Source organism: Pogona vitticeps, chromosome 1, assembly GCF_051106095.1.
Source record: "Pogona vitticeps strain Pit_001003342236 chromosome 1, PviZW2.1, whole genome shotgun sequence".
Classification (NCBI taxonomy): Eukaryota; Metazoa; Chordata; class Lepidosauria; order Squamata; family Agamidae; genus Pogona; species Pogona vitticeps.
The window spans coordinates 253,097,976-253,115,595 of record NC_135783.1 but is presented as its reverse complement, the minus strand read 5'-3'; the positions used below and the strand labels follow the sequence as shown (position 1 = coordinate 253,115,595).

Below are 17,620 nucleotides of genomic sequence, written 5' to 3'. Positions count from 1 at the left end.
CTGATCATGTCAGTGGTACCCACAAACACAGGAACTGAGGTTATTGCAGTTTGTAGCAAACTAGCTTTGAATTGTCATGCCAGTACTGTATTTTGAAATAGGGATTTGCTTTCCTAATGGTGACACTGTTGTTGTTATGTGCTGCCAGTGTGTGCCGATCCCCTTCCACTTTTCTCAACATTGTTGTCTTTTGCAGTGAGTCTTACCTTCTCATGATGTGACCAGAGTATGATAGCCTCAGTTAAGTCATTTTTGTTTTTAGAGAGGCTTGATTTGGTCTTTCCGGTGGTTGACAGCATCTGTAAAAACTGTCTTCCAACACTATATTTCAAATGAATTGATTTTTCCTGTCAGCATTCTTCAGTTTTCCCATCTTTGCATAGTAATAGAAAATACCATAGTATAGGTAATCTACACTTTGGTTTCCCTTGACACATTCCTAGGACCTAGGAAATAGGAAGGAAATTGAGGATCTAGATCAGGGGTCTCATACTCAATTTACCTGGGGGCCGCTGGAGGCAGAGTCTGGGTGAGGCTGGGCCACATCAGATTTTCCGCCAAGAGGAGCAAGAGCCCGAGGAAGCCACTCAGGAGTTTCCTTAGCCTGGCTGGGACTCCGAGGAGGGGGGGGTGCGAGTCCTCGTCGCTAGCCACGACCCCCTCCAGCTTCTTCTTCGCTACCACCACCATCAGCAGCAGAAGCAGGATGAAGAAGCAGAGAAGGGAGGGAGAGCCAGCGACCACCTGGGGGTGGGGTGGGGAAGGACACGGCATAATTTTTTTAAAACCCTCACAGAATCGCCTTGCTAAAGGAGAAAAGACCCCATCAGTACCCACAAAATTAAACAAAACAGGATGGCCCCCCCACAGGTGTCCACATGCACATGTGTGCGCACGTGCATGCACGCACACACACAGAGGTCTGGCAACCTTTCTCTGAGGGGCCCTTCAAAAAAAGGCACACTCAGCAGCAGCTACCCCCACCAAGACAGAGGAGCAAACTTACGAGGTGAACCCAGGCAGCCTCCAGAGCCGAGGTGGCTGAAGAAGGATGAGGAGGAAGCACCGCCGGCCGCTGGGGTGGCTGCTGGCCGGGCTGGTGCTAGGGGTGCCAAGAGAGAAAGCGAGTCAGAGAGCTGCTTCCCTCAAAGCGGTGGTGGTGCTGGCAGCTGCTGTTGGCGGCTTGGAGGTGCTCTTTGAGGATGGGCCCGGAGTGAGCTCTGCTCTCAGTCATCGCTTGGCGGTGGCTTGCGCGCTCGGGGAAAAGGGCCAGCAGCGCATGTCGCTCACTGTCTCTCCCTGGTGGGCTGGCTGCAGCTCTGGATGGAGGGGGCAAGAGGCGCTGTCTTGGGAGAGAGCTGGCGAGCGAGGCAAGGCTTTTTTTGACTCTTGACAGCAGAGGATGTGTGGGTGCTTCGGGGGGGCAGGCAAAGCGGGGGCCACAAACTATCATCCGGCAGGCCTTAAATGGCCCCTGGGCCACATGTTTGAGACGCCTGATTTAGATATAGGAAATCTGCAACAATTTAAAGCTAAAAATCTTTAAGAAAGTAAAGTTATATTGTACAGTTTCTAATGTACAGACTTGTCAGCTATGAGTCTGACAGAACAAAGGTTTGTGGAGGTAAGATGGTGGCCAGAGTATAATAAGAAGCATTTGCTGAGGGTATGAGATCAGGAAAAAAAGAAGCATGGGGTAAGTCTTGAGGTGGGTCTAGGAATAAGCCCCAAATCCTTTTTAGTGGAAATATCCCATACTGGTGGGATTTTTAAAATTTGGTCAATTGACTGTCCAGGTAAATCTCTTTTTATATGCTTTCCCCCAGTTTCAAGGAGTGTGTTTTGGCAGTATCTTGGTGTGTTCAATTTCCTGTGAGGGGAAAAAGCCCAGATGAGTTTATCCTGATTTGCTTCCTCTTCAAGGATTATAGTTTTCAATCCTTTCTAAAAATCCCTTTTCTACATGATCAAATTGTTCTTTAGAGCCCAGAGAAATGACAGGAGCAGTTCGTAAAGAAATGATATTCTTTTTAGTTCCCACTTAAACTGAACTAGGTAAACATTCTGCTTTTCCAGCCTCCTCTGTCTATGAGATCAGACATCAATGATTCTGATTTGATATGAAGCCTGTGAGACAGAAGGCGAGAGGGATACCTCACTCGCTGGAGAGCTGTCCCTCCTCCATAACGAGGATAAGGAGGCGAGACCCCAGCCAGCACCAGTACCTACGGAGAAAGCTTAACAAGGGAGAGAAACAGTGGAACTTAGTGAAGAGATACAGAAAATAAGGATGGGGGAGGTTCAGGAGGAAAAGGCAGGAAAGGAGAGGAAAAAGAGGGTTGAGTTTGAGGCAGAAACAGAGGAGGTAAAAAGGAAGGAGGGGCAGTTGTTGCCTGGTTCAGAATGGGTGTGGATGGAAGATTCCTGGAGGGGATTATGGGAGAGACTAAGAGTGCCTAAGGAGGAGGCTGATTATAGAAGGAGAAGAGAGATTCCACCCAGACCTTCTTATTGGGGAGAAGCCGAGGCGAGAGAGTGGAGGAGGAGAGTGAGAGAGGAGAAAGAGAGAGTTGAGAGAGAAAAGAGAGAAAGGCTGTAACGGAAAATAAGAGAGATGAGGAGGAAGAGTTGCAGGATCGAGACCCTGAGAGACGAATCCTGTGGAATTGCGATTGGGATGATGAGATCGTGCCCTTGTTGGAAGGTTCGACGGGACAAACCATAAGAGACCCACTCTTCAGATCTGCTGGGACCATGGAACACTAGTTGTGGAAATCCGTTCCTGTTCAAAGATCAGAAACCCCTTCGGGACTATTGGCAGAAGGAGAAAAGCCTCAAGATCATGTTATGGACACTTGTTTATTGTTAAATGCACGGATAAATCTTTCACCCGTTTCGAAGCAACAAAAATTTATTGCTTTCTTTGAGCCGAACATGGAGCCAAAAGCTGAACCCTCACAAAGCCAAACAAGATATTGTAGAAAACATGAAAATGTTTTTAAAGCATTTCTGTACCCCCTTTTATGTTTGTTAAAATTTCAAGGCAGTTTATAAAAAAACATAAAAATGTAACTACACGATATAAAACAAGAAAACCTAAATAAAACTAATAAAATATTGCTACTGACTAAAAGCAGCAACATTTTACAATTCCTCATGTATAAAAATGTGTTTTTATGGGATAGCTAGATGATGAAAATGTAGGTACCAGGCAGACCTTTTTAGGGAGAGCATTATATATCTGGGGCACCATTGCTGACAAAACTCTTTCCTTCCTTGCATTCATCTCATCTCAATTGTGGACCAGATCCATAAGATGCAGACCACTCAGTGTAAAAAAGCCATTGTGTTTTTCCTGTCCCCGTTGGCACTTCTAGAAGATTATTTCTTTTAAAACTAAATCTTCCTTTCCTTTTCTATTTTTAAAAATGAGAGTTCTATTCTGTTATCTATTTTCACTCCAGCTGCCCATCCTTTCCACACTGGTTCTTGTTTTGAGATAATACTGTACTGGAGTTTATTTGGCACTAAGGTGTCTCTAACTACCCGTAGTGTTAACAGTCATATGTGTGTGACGAGAGAGTGTGAAGTAATTTTAAACCTTTGTGTGTGTGTTGGGTTTGTGTGTGTGTGTCTGTGTAAAGGAATTAGACTGCAGTGTGAAATAGAAAGTCAAGGTGTAACTCAGAATATCTGCTTTCTGCCACATTTCTCCCAAATTTGAGGAAGGAAATGTTTTTACCCACAAGGAATCATACCCCTAGTAAGTCAAAAGTATACTGAAGTAGGTGAGGACAGAGGTGGTATTGTCTTGCCTAGCACCATGTATCTAAAGTTCTATGGAAGAGAAACCTGGGGTTTCTAATTTTTCTTCAAAATTAGAAGTGTATTGCTTGGGTTTGTGTGCTGCTGCTATCAGGTTGTTGTGTCTTCAGCTGTTCCTCTACGTGCCCTGATGCTTCACATGATTTGGAACAAAAACATAAAGTATAAGCATAGCCCATCATCTGCTTTGCCCCTATCCTTCTGTGAATAGGTAAGCCTCAAAGTTTTCTCCCTCGCCTCTCAAATACTTTTGAAGAATGATGCTGCTCTTTTTTCCTGCTGAGAAGGCAGGACGAGGGGGAGAGAGGGGAGTTCAGGGGGAGCAGGGTTGCTGGGGAAGAAAGGGAGGTTTCTAGTCAGTGGCCATGCTGGCTGGGGGATTTTGTGAGTTGTAAAAAAAAATGCCTTCACTGAGAGGTTTTCATTTTTAATTTTTTGCCTACTTTCCCTAGAGAGTAATACTTCTGACTAGTTTTTAATGGTAATGGTAAATTGCTTATTCAGTCACCAGCTTCACATTGATCATCAAAAGATCTGATTCCTCTTGTGTGTTTTCCAGATGGAGGAGTTAACCTTTTTGTGTTGGCTGTGCTTCTCATTGAGTAGTAGAAGGAACCTTCTACTTAGAAGGAACCGTCCAGTCTTCCATCTTATGTGGCCTTAGCTTAAGTGAACTACAGCTCATGTTTTCAGATGCATTCATTCACCATGGTTTGACTCTTTTCTGATGGCTGGATGCAACAAAGGTGGGATTAAGTAAAACATTCTTCAGCTACTCTGTCATAAACATCTCTTCCTATATGTTTCTTTCATATTTCATTTCCCTCCTTTCTTTCTGTCACATGCTTACCATTTCCTTTCTGAGTTCTCCCTGGGCCCTTCACGCAAGCACATCTGACTCATTTGAATTAATGTAATTAGTATCTGTTTTATTAGATCACGTCAGCACAAAGACCTTGTATGTGCTTCATTTTAAGTAAGCCCATTAACAAATGACTATGCTCTCTTCCTGGCATTCTGCTGCTCAATCTTATTACTTTGATTGATGTTTAGGTGATAATTCAAGATTGCATAGTGGAAAGGAGACCTGAGCAGCTGCTTTAAGAATCCTTTTTTTTTGGGGGGGGGGGAGAGAAGGAATTTGTGCATGTTTTGGGTACTGCTCTCCAAATTACATTCCCAACAATGTCTTTGGTATATTCGTACTTTTGATGTCAGAAGAAATCATTCTGACTCGTTTCTTTTGTTTAAGGATGCTGGAAGCATCTTCAATTATAATAAGAGCAGGAAAAAGACCTTGACAGTGCAAGAGCTTTTAAACAAGGGAGGGGGTGCTCAGATCCTGTTGGTTCTCCTGGGTCTCTTAGTGGCTTTTGATACCATTGACCATAGTATCCTTCTGGACAGGTTCTTGGGATGAGTACTGGGGGTCTGGTGTTATGTTGGCTCTGATACTTCCTTGGGGGCCATGTCTAGAGAGTGCTACTTGGGGATGCGTTGTCTGCCCCTTGGACCATCAAATGTGGGGTCCTCAGGGGTTGTTAGTCTTCCCAATGCTCTTTAACGTCTATGTGAAGCCACTAGAGGAGGTCATCTGGAAATTTGCAATGCAGTACAATCTCTTTGGTGATGATACTCAATTCTGTCTCTCTTTTCCACCTCTACAATGGCTGCTGTCCAGACGTTGGAGCGGCACCTGGAGATATGTATTATTTTAATTTTTGAGTCTGATTGAGTGTTAAAATAAACAGGAGATGGCTTTCTCTCGGTCCTGCCACCTTCACAGGTGTGTTTGGTGGGAACACTGGAGAGGGCCTTCTCTGTTGCGGCTTCCAGGAAGCCAAACTGACCCCATCTTTGCTGTCCTTCCACAAGCAGGCAAAGACCTGAGTGACTGGCTGCTTTTAGTGGGGGTTTTAAATGGATTCTTATACCTTACTGCTTTGAATGTGTTTTGGTGTTGCTAATTTTTTTGTTATGGTATTTGTTAGATCCATTTGTATTTGTATACTCACAGTTGTTAGTGTTAAGTGCTGTCTTAATGATATAAGCTGCCTTGGGTCATTTTAAAAAATAAAGGTGGGGTAAAAATATTTTGAATGAATGAATGAATAATATTCCGTCATGCAAGATGCTACTACTCTCCGTGGTCAGTGGCCATTTTGTGTGGCAGTTGTAGTCTAACATTCTGTATTTGAGAAAGGCTACAATATGGCAGATTCAAACCTGAGCTAAGAAGCTGCACCTGTTCGGCTGCTTTGGACATTATACTAAATAGTGGTTTAGCAATAAATACATCTGGGAATGTTTGTTGCCTTCCAGATCTCATAAGCACAGCACAGCCACTGTTGAAGGGTTGTAGAAATGCAGTCTAAAAACACTAGTGAATCTAAGGTTTCCCACTGCTAGCTTACATGAATGAAGAGAAGAGTTCTAGTTTCATCATGGCTGCATAAGAGGAGAAAATTGAATGGAGTGCACAAGCTTAAGGTTTGTGTGTGTGTGTGTGTGTGTGTGTTTATTCATGTAATACTAAACCACACTTTAGCTCTGAATGTGAGCAACATCCCATTGTGACTACTGAAGGAAATGCATTTTAGAACTCTAAATGTCCAAATTCTTGTCCTATAAAGAATTTATTATTGGCAGACTTTATGACACAGATGGTGTTATCGCTCGGGAGTCTTTTACATGACCATTCAACATAGTAATTACTAGCAATACTTTTGTCTACTCTGCTGTGAAATATGAGAACATTACCATTACAAAAGATACTCCCATGATCGCTGTTTGTAATGTTGTTGTTGTTATATGCCATCAAGTTGCCTCCAAATTATGGCGACGCTGTGAATTAGTGATCTCTAAAATGTCCTGTCCTCAACAGCTCTGCTCAGATCTTGCAAAGTCAAGCCTATGGGTTCGTTTAGGAAATCAGTCCATATTGCATTTGGTCTTCCTATTTTCCTGCTGCCTTCCACCTTTCCCAGCATTATTGTTTTTTTAAGAGAATCCTGCCTTCTCGTGATGTGCTCCAAGTAGGACATCCTCAGTTTCATCATTTTTTGCCTCCTGAGATAATGATTTGATCTAAGACCCACTTGTTTGTCTTTCTGGCAGTCCAGGTTATCCATAGAGCTCTCCTCTGGCACCACATTTCAAACAAATCAATTTTTCCTGTAAGCTTTCTTTACTATCGGTCACATCCGTATATGGTAATTGGAAATACAAGAATGTAGATGGTCTTAATTTTTGTCTCCATTGACATATCCTTATTCTTGATTATCTGGAGGGCAGAAGGTCTGGGAAGACTGGTTTATTTATGGCCTAAAGATGTTCAGATGACGCTTTTCATGACCTGAATTTTTCAGTACTGGGTCGTATTTATAGTTACACTTCTGAGAGTAAATGTTTAATGACCAGCAGGATGTTGCTGGTAGCTGTCTTTAACTCTGTAGACTTCCAAATAATGATTTCCTGTCTGTATTTTATACTGTGATCCAAACCTGCAGTTGATACAGAACAGAGGTTTAATTGGGACACATATAATACAACGTTGAGTTTCTGGCCATACATTTGTTGCGTTTGCTCATGTGATACAAGAAAGAAGACTTGAACAAGCAGAGACAGTGCCTAACCTTTGTGTGAGTGAGTAGTTTTTTTAAAAAATATTCTTGTTGATAGCCCTGTGGGTTAAGTATGCTTGTACATGCCTTGTATCAGTTCTTGTTCTAGTCATGAAACACTAAAAACCTGCAGCGCTTACTGATTTTTTTAAAAGCAATTTTTAATACCCTTTTAAAGCTGGTTTGAGGGCAGAAGATATTCTGAATAGGGGAGATGATGCCCATATCATGGTAAGGGTCTGCTGCTGTAGGATATGTGCACTTTATGTTTGTTAGAACTCTTCTGCTCTTTTTTTAAAAACTCTGGCTCATCACATGATGCATAACTGCCAGAAGAGAGAGCAGTCTTGAAGCTCAGAATCAGTCAGAGTCAAGGAATAGCACTTTGGCACGCTGTTTGGGTTAACTCTTAGGTTGGCAGAGGGTAGATCAGGGTCCATTGTTAGATCTCTGGACAGCTTGGATGCCAGGTGTGTTTGATGTTCAGATCCACTAAGGCTTCGGAGTCACAGTTATTTAACAGTAGCAGCAAACCAAGACTGCCCCACAAATGAGTTCATTGTAATGGAGGCTTTCTGTGAAAGAAACAATGAGCTCAGTTTTGGTAATGTAGATCAGGGGTCCCCAACCCCCGGGCCGCGGATGCGTACCAGTCTGTGGCCTTTGAAGGACCGGGCCACCGAGACAGATCTTCGTGGGTTGAAGGAAGACGTGCGTATGTGCGCACACTTCCGCCCACCTGCACGCATGCACACCCACACTCCTCTGCACCCCTGCACACATGCACGGATGCTTGCCACCCCCCCTAGTTCTTAACTAAACTGGTCCCTGGTGTTAAAAAGGTTGGGGACCCCCTGCTGTAGATTATTTCCTGGGCTAAATATATTACAGTGGGGTCGCAACCTATGGAATTAATGATGTATCTGTCTTTATTTCAGAATATTTTAAAATTTTAAATACTTTCGTATCAAAATGCTCAAGAAATCGAACAGTGCCTTTTTTGGGGAAAAGCAAAAAGTACTGTTGACCAAGATAAATAATTAGAAGTTTCCAGAAATTTAAAATATGTAATCATAATTTAAAATATGAACAAATATCACAATCACAGGACCAAAAGAGAGAGGGGGGTAGAGAGTGAGATCAATGAAATAGGTGAATCCTGGGTACCTGCTAAAAAACAAATTTGGCTAAATGTTGGTTTCTGTTAACCTGGAATTTCATGAAACTTTCCTCTTTCTTTAGTGGAAGAAGAGACAGTGTGCAGGTGGAGTGAAGCAGGGGATCTGAGAAAATGTGTGGCTTCTTAAGATCTCCCTTTATGTAGGTGGTCTACAGTTCTTGCCCTAGAGCCATTAGAATGCCTCTGCTGTATCATCTTGAGCTTGGTTGAATCTGTTTAGAGAGGGAGTGAGCAGGAGGAGCTGGAAACAAGGGGGCAGGAGGAGCTGGTTAAAAAAGGAGGCATAGAGAGAGCTTGTTTGCTGCATACCTCTCTGAATTATTATTGTGCCTGGTGGGGGATGCTGCCAGTAGCTGTCCAGAGAAGTCACTATTCCAGTATCAGCAAACTGTAATAAATAAGCAAATGTGAGACACTGCCAGTATACTTCGGTTCTACAAGTCAATTCAGTTTCCAGATGCTGAATGTGTGATGTCCATATCTCTGAGAAATAGCCTTGTTGTGACCAGGAGTATGAGCTTGCTGTGGAAGCCTTCCAATTACAGTGGTGCCTCGCTTGACGACGATAATCCGTTCCGTTCAAATTGCTGTTAAGCGAAATCATCGTCAAGCAAATTTTAAAAACCCATTGAAATGCATTGAAAACCATTTAGTGCATTCCAATGGGTGAAATACCTGCTCTTTTTGTGAAGATCCTTCATAGGGCGGCCATTTTCCTGTGCCTGTAAAGTGATGAATCCGTGCTAAAAACAGCGGGGAGCCATTTTGCACAGCGGGCGGCCATTTTTAGAGCAGCCAATCAGCTGTTTTAGAATCGTCGTCTAGCAAAAAATTGGTTCCCGAAGCAGGGAACCGATCATCTTCAAGCGAATTTTCCCCATAGGAACATCGTTTTGCGATAGCAAAAACTTCATTGTAAAGCAGATTTGTCATTTAACGAGGTAATCGTTAAGTGAGGCACCACTGTAGCTTAATAATAATAATAGTTTATTTACGGTCCTTAGACCAGTCATGTAAGTATAAAACCTTATAAAACATTAAAATTTCTGAGTTTCAATATTCCATTAGAACATGTTGGCATACATACAACTGGGAACTGCCATCTAATTGGTATTTAACTTCCGCAGTCGAAGTATTGCTGCACAGAACTTCGCAGCCCAACAGGTGATCTGCACATCAACATCTGAGAGAAGGAACTCAAGCCTATTTCCCTCCGAACGTCCTGGGAATCTGTCTATTAAGGGGGTTATAGTCTCTTTTCGCACTGCTTCATACAATGGGTAGGTGAAGAACATATGCTGTATGGTCTCGATCTCCCTCAGGTGGCAGGAGCACAACCTTTCAGCAAAAGGAGTACTGTATTTTTATACTTCCCTTCTAGTACAAGAGAGGGGAGGGCCAAACACCTTGCCAAAGTAAAGGCTCTTCTAGTCCCTTTAATTTCCGCTGTAGTTTGTTTTCAGATACTCAGTCCTGACCACTGGCTTCTCGTGTTCTTGTCTTTCATGACTTAACAAAATAAGGACTGAACGTTACATCATCAGCAACAGGAGGAAGCATACATTTTTGTTTAAATCACTGCTTCATCTCAAAAGCCCCAGGGGTGGCACATATACTGTACTCCCAATCAACAGTTCTCTTAAGGATGCTACAAGCTGTTGCTGATCAAGCAATCCAAGATTCATTGTTGAAATGGAGGCTTTTTCTCCCAGGCAGGGATTTGGAATTTTTTTCTTGCCAGTGAGGCAGCCAATTTTGAACAGGATCCGTATTTTGTTACTGTCAGAGAATGAATGGGATCTTTCATCCCCACAGAATGCAGCCACAGCTTAACCATACTCCCACAAAGTAATGAACTGGAACATGGTGATCCTCTTCCTCCCTCCCCTTTCTGTCTTCAAGTGCTCTTCTTGAGCCACTTTTCAGTGTTTCTTCAATAATCTTGGACTGCATTAGCCACAGGCCAATGTTGTCTAGGTTCTCACGGTTCCCCATTTCCCATGCAAAACTTTACTTTGTTTTTTTTTTAATGGAGTGTATTAGTATTTGTCCAAGTAGTCAAGAGCAGATGGTTATTTTTCTGCTTTAGTATCTGTCTTAAAAGACCTGCATTATATCTTTGAAAGCAGTATTGGATCAAGATACTTTGCTACCTGGAGTGGAGCCCAAAGGCATCTCTGTTTCATACACATATCCTGAGTTGAGCACTTTAAAATACCGTGTTTATCTATTCAGACACCACTTCTTGTCTTTGTCTGTCTCCATGGTACTGACTGAATTAGGGTGATATACCATCTAACTAATACAACTCAGTTCAGCTTATTGCTTCAGAGGCCAATGTATATTTGAACTCTGTCTTGGGTCCTCTCATTGATCTATTCAGTCAATTTAGTCTGTGTGTTTGGAAGCAGAAAAACATCTTGCAAATCAGGTTCCTATTTCTTGGAAATAGCTAAAAAATATTTTTATTTGTAACAACTTCTGTGCTCTCTCTTACTGAGGAAACTGGCTGCTTTCCTGTTTTGCCAGATGATGAGTGTTGCATAAGTGAAAAAATGTTCATTTTGATGAAGCCATTAAATAAACTTACTTACTTACTTGTTTGTTTGTTTAATGTTAACTTTTGTTGGAAAGACAAGAGCTATGTAGTTGTACTGTGAGAGAACGTGTGTTTGAATGTTCTTTCATTATTAAAAAGCAAACATGTACAAAACCTGGACATACTGTATAGAGATGGGGGTATTTGTACCCTGCACAGGTAGAGATAATGAGGGTCCCACCCCAGGGGGCCAGACGGTCCACTCACCGATGCACTAATGCTGTGGGGTCTGTGCTGCCATCCTGTTGCTCCAGAGATCACGATCGCCGAGCCACTCTTCGACCTGGCAGAGAGGCTTGCCATCCCGCCTCCTGCCAGGAGTGGCTCGGCGATCGCCATCTCCAGAGCGATAGGACAGCAGCGTGGATCCTGTGCCATTAGTGCATTAGTGAGTGGACCGTCTGGCCCTATGGGGCCAGACCCTCGTTATCTCCACCTGTGCAGGGATATTCGTATACGAAAACCCCCATCTCCAATACTGTAATATAGTAGCAGAAAGAAAGCAGTGTTGGAATAGTTCTCCCTGACATACTCATTTTGTGCATGTAGGTGGGGGGGGGGGAGAGGAGAAGATACAAGAGAACATTCCTACATTCTATCTGCATTTTCAAATGATACAAAATGGACAGTTTGAGAACAAGGGGATGCAAAATTATTTGGCCAAGATCTACAATAGCCCCTTGGATCTTCTCAGAATCCTAATGGTTTCTAAGATGAGATAGGTTGAAAGATGGTAAGAGGAAGCATAGCTTTCTAAGACTGATTGTACGGGGAAAAACACCTCAGCTTGCCTGTATTTTTGCATCATATTCAGAGCACGTTACCACAGTCTCTCAAGACTGAAGGATGCCTACTACATGCAAGTTATATTGCAATTGTTTCCCACTTAAATATTGATGAAGGTTAAGGTTAATAATAAAACTGTGTAAAAGAATATGAAGATTAAAACACACAGCCACATACCACACAGAGCCAAAAAGTGTTGATATTTTTAGACTTGGTAAATTACTCATGTTGAAAGTTTTTTGATACTTCATTAGTAAAGTAGTCAAATGGTTTCTGTCTGGCAATGCAGATATCTTCCAATCTTCACATCTTGAGGTTGACATTCTTTAGCTGGTTCCTTGCCTTTCGTGGCCATCCTCATCTCCCCTTCCCCCAGCAAGATCTGGTCATTGACAGCCTTTAAGTCCTTAATTTGGCTGCCTTTTTCTAGGCAGACAACCTTGCAAATCCCAAATGAGAAGAGATTGGGTTAATAGCAGATATGTATCTAGAGGGAACAGAATATTACCTCTTTCTTTCATATCACAACCAATTATTTTTCTGGAGCACATACAACAGAGTGCTTTAAAAAAAACAAGTACATATTGGAAACAGCTAGAAATGAAGCTTGGGTGTGAACTGTACCATCCCGAATCATCACCACTACTGAAACGGCACCCCGATGTGCAACTACGTCAGTCTAGTCTTGTAGGTAAACCTTTAATCCAGTGAATAAGGAATAAGGAGCAGCTCCTTCTCATGCTGTGACCTTCAACAGTAATATCCTTCAGTTTGCATCTGCCAGATTACCTGCATTTTGCATCTCTTGTAGGATCTAATAGGACAATATTGCCTCTTTAGTAAACCAACATATTCTCATTGCAAAGGAAATAATTAAGGAAATGTGTTTCTTCAAAGGTCTTCATTTGATGAGGGGGGCAGCCAAGAAGAAAGCCTTTGGTTACAGAAGGGAAGGCTGATCTTGTAACTGAGACCTGAAGGAACTGTGAGAATTAATATGTTCTTCTGTTAGTCGCTTAACAGGCTGGAAAACCAAGTGTTTTAGAGACCTCTGTAAATGCATGATCATGCATTCAGCCAGCCAAGAGACTGGTTGCTAGGTAGCCTGAGAAATTGATTTATATAGCTAGTTGGATAAGAGAACTGTTGCCTATTGCACAGAAAACAAGCAGTAGTGATAAGATTCAGGAACAATTTCGTCTCCCAGTCCTCAGTTGTAGTGGGTAGTGAGGAGGGGATGATCCATGCAAAGTGTCGATCCAGGCTCGAGTATACTGGAGAGGAGGAAGCATTTAGATTCTTGTAGTTAAGGATCTGAAAATGTATTCGTTTACACCAGCAAGCAAACCACAGATTTTGCAGTCTGTTCTGTTCCATTGTGCTGTTCTTCACACAGTTTGACATCTGTGCTTCTATTTAAAAGGAATCATGGGAGAAGCTAATGCTGAGTCACCCTCATTTTTCTCCTGCTAATGTAATTACTTCTTTGCTTTAAAGATAATCCAATAATTTCTTCAAGTGAGTAGAGGGACATTGTGGGCCACAGTGGAGACCCCCAGAGAGGAACTTAAGAGTCACCTTTTTAAAAGTGTGGCTAGGAAGATCCTGTGGATAATTGAGTAGGGTCTTGCCTGAATATTTCTATTTGTTGTCTCTATTGCTGAACAGACAAATCTGGTCAACAGTTCAGCTGTCTGGCTGTGAGAGAGTAGTGAATCTGAAATTATCCCCAGCAAAGGATGCCATATACAGTATCTATGTTGCCTAAATGATCCGTTATTTAATCACATGGTCATTAACAGCCAGAGTTTCCTGGCATTTTAGAGCTTGAATGAAAATGGAATGCCTTTAGCACAAGTTGTTGAAATAAACCTTTTTGTTAATTGAGTTTTGTTTTGGGTGGAAGGATTGTTTGGCTGGAAGAATTGTCAAACGAAAAAGATATGATAGAGATTCCTTTTTATGATCCAAACCAATCTTTCCTTCAGATATTAAAATTATAAGAAAGCAAGGATGAACACTAGTGTAATCACATTCTTACGCCCTTCTGTGGTTATGTCTGTAAATACTCAGGCAGCAGTCCCTGCATGAGGTTTTGTTTGAATGTGTATTTACTTTGTGTTCTGCATTTATAATTCATGATGTGATGTCTTTTACTCTTGATCTTTTTATAGTGTCACTACTATGGTTGTGATTTCTTCTCTGCAAGTAATAAACAGGGCAGTCTCTTGTACTACATGGTTGGAAAAGTGTATGTCAGATGTTGATGAAATGCCTCCTAGAGCTTCAGTGTCTCTGCTTGACTGTGGTGGACAAACATAGCAGCTATCTAGACTGGACAGATCCACTGTAAGCTTTGCCCCAAAACTCTTTCCTGCTTACTTCTTGGGTGAGGCCACATTTACTGGATAGTCAAAGGAGTAGATCAGAAAGGATTCATGTCCCCCTGCAAGTCATTGCATGTTTTTGGCTAGGGTGATTATAAAGAGAGTTTAGCATCTGGGACTTGCCAATTTTCTTTCATTTCTAGAATGTGTTTTTAATTCTGAGATTTGGAGCAGAGGTGGAACACATAGTTTCTGTTTGCCCAATCTGTATGTTGTGTACTCGCCTGGCACAGAGAGTGGATTGCTAACATGCCTTTATACTGACAACTTGGCTTGAGTTGCTGATTCTTGATATTTATCTAAGTTGCATTCCTTCTTATCTGAGCTTTTGCTTTGAGAAGCCAGTACAGTTTCTCTCCAGGATTGTTTCTCCTCTTATATCCCTTTATGGGTTTACATGAAGAAGGGCAACCTTTCCCAAGCTAATACCCTCCAGATGTTCTGGACTATAGTTTTCATTATCTTAAAACATTATGATCAATTTGTTGTGTTGGCTGGGTATGGTGGGAGACATCATCCCACTCATCTGGAGGATTCCAATTTGCGGGAGTAAGAGCTTTAAAAAAGAAAGAAAAAGAAACATTTCCCATGGGTTCAATTAATCTTTTTTCCCCCTTGTGCACCTATTCGTGTATTTTCTAATTCATTTTGATGATAACCATGTGATTTGTGAACTGACTGTTGAGTTATGAATGCCCTGGCAAGATTAGAGTTTTTAGTGGGTGATGCAGCATATTCTATTTTTAATCACATGTTATAAATTTGTTTTAATGTTTTAATGCTTTTCTAAGTTTAATTGTATTTCAATATTAATATTTGTAATTAATTTTGATTTTAAATATATGTATACTTTTTTCAGCTGTTGTATGCTTCTTTGAGTCCTTTTTTGGGGGGTAGGGTAGGGAGGAAGGGCAGGATTTATATAATGAAGTGAATATGAATACATCCCAAGATGGCTGTTACTTCTACATTTGGGAATGCTGCTTTCTTTTGTATGCCATCATTTTCCATGACATGTCAGATAGCAAACTGTGTAGTTGTTGATCATATTCAGCTTCTAATGTGCTTGCTAACAGAAAGTGTTTCCTGGGCTTGCTGAGAAACTGACCTAGTCTTAATAATTCATGAACACCTAATTATCTGAAATGGCTGCTGGACACCTAAGCAGTATGGTTGCTTCTGTAAACTTCTGGAAGCATCTTATTAGTGTAAAAGTGTATGGCTGTACAGGCATCAGTTTTTTTTTTCCTTGCCGTGAAAGTACGAGAAGTAACAGCAGGTATTACAGGTCTATTATTTACAGAGGTTCATGCGCCCAGGATTTAAATATTGCTACTTAGCTTAGGTTCAGAGATTGTTTTCACTAGCCAGGAAACTCTTTAGTCCTTTTCCTGTGATAATTCTTAATACCTTCCCAACCACTCCCACGAAACTACAGTAATACCAAAACTTTCAAGTCCCATGAGGAAAGGTCTGGAAGATAAGTGAAATACTATGCAGAAAGGGTTTCTTAGTCTCAAGGGCTGTGGCAGGACATGGATTGTCAATTCTGGCTGAAATGGTGAGAATCCTCAGAAATGTACTGTTTACTCTTGGTCTGTGTGTAAAACCAACTGCTTATAATGAAATACCTTGTTTGCGGTATCAAAAGAATCTTAAGGAAAAGGAAACTAATATTCCTTGTTTAAATCACATACATTACAGCTGAATTAGTGATTACAACTGGAGCTCTAGACACACATGCCTAGGGAGTAACTCACATTAAACACAATGGACGAAATCCTGTTGTGTGGCTCCACCTGAGCAGTAGCAATGATGTCATGATTTATTGGTGGTTGGAGAATGCCACTGTTGAAAGGCTTCCTTTTGCAATTTTGGAGTGCATGTGACTTTTACACATTGTGTACATGTCACCCAAAGCCCAAAATCATCAAAGAAAGCCTATAATCAGTAGCAGTTTTGTCGCTCCTGATGACATCATTATTATTGCACATGCTAAACTGCACAACAGGATTTCTCCCGATGGGAATGACTTGGAAGTAAACTCTTTGCATGGGATTGCATCTTACATCCAGTGGTGTAGCTTCTTGATCTAACTGCCCTTTGGTTCTTTTTTTAAAACAAAAAGCTTAACAAGCAGAGAGCATAAAAGAGGAGTGTTGAGGAAGAGTGCAGTGTTCCCTTGCTGATTCCTTGCACATTTTGAAAGGTGCAGAAATCTGTCAAGGAGAGCTGTTGTGGTTCATTATATACCAAAGTAGTAAAACTTCTTTGCAGTTGATCAGAGGGAACAGGAGCAAGCTTGCCTGGTGATAGGAGGCTTAAGATTAGATTTATCTTTTACCAACACACTAGTGATGGCCCAGGTTGACAGAATGCAGAGCAAAGACCTTGGACTTAGCAACTTGTTCATTTATTTTTCTTCTTTTAGAAAGATATTCACTGTTTGCACACAGATCATTTGTAGTATATTCAAGTGCATGCTGTTATAAATCAGACTGTATTTCTTTGATAAACTACTTTGTGTGATATGATAGGGACAAAAGTCAGTCATTACCCTGATGTACAGTGATTTTGTTGACCTAGAACAATCCTCGGTGCTGGCCTTCTTGCATGTACAATCTGAGGAGTGTGAAGACGCAAGGGCTGCCGTGGATATTCACATAATTGAAGGTAGGAAAGAGAATGGATGGTTGAGGCTGTAGAATTTTGAATTAGTGGATAATATTTCCATTGTGTTTGATATTAAGAAACAGTCAAGGGCATTTAAAGATCCCCATTGTTGTGGGAAGTGTGTGCCAGTAGGATGATGTTTTCCTGGCAGATATTGTCACAGAAGACTAAACCTGAATTATTAAAAAATAAAATAAAATTAGCATTGGACCGTGACTTTTATATTTATACTTAGATATATAATCCTGCAACACTATAGGTTCATTGTGAGGCCACTGGCCACACTGATTGACCAATTCAGGGGGCAGTAGTAGGACTGATTATGATGAAGACAATGATGTTTCCAAGCACTGGTAAAATGTCCTTTGTAAGGGTTTGTACCATGAGTACTTGGTTAGAAAATTCTTGGAGTCCTGGGAAAAAAATGGAAAGATGCACTGGGGGAGGGAGTAGCTGTGGTCATGGTGGAGGCCTTTATCAGGACATTGACCGCTCTTTATCAGAAATCACTTACTGAAGTTACAGCTGCAAGGGAAATCCTGGTGCA

At 41.6% G+C, this 17,620-nt stretch overlaps 1 protein-coding gene across 3 annotated transcripts in view; it reads left to right on the top strand.

Annotated features, from left to right (window-relative positions):
* The window catches only part of SLC25A22 (solute carrier family 25 member 22), an 88,027-nt gene that overhangs the window by 15,549 nt on the left and 54,858 nt on the right, over nucleotides 1–17,620 (top strand). The window contains exon 2 of one of the 3 annotated variants that reach the window (XM_020784137.3): nucleotides 16,987–17,073. The exons of the other annotated variants lie outside the window; for them this stretch is intronic. The gene's annotated coding sequence lies outside the window, so the exon portion shown is untranslated. The remainder of the gene's footprint in view (nucleotides 1–16,986; nucleotides 17,074–17,620) is intronic. 3 annotated transcript variants of the gene reach the window in all.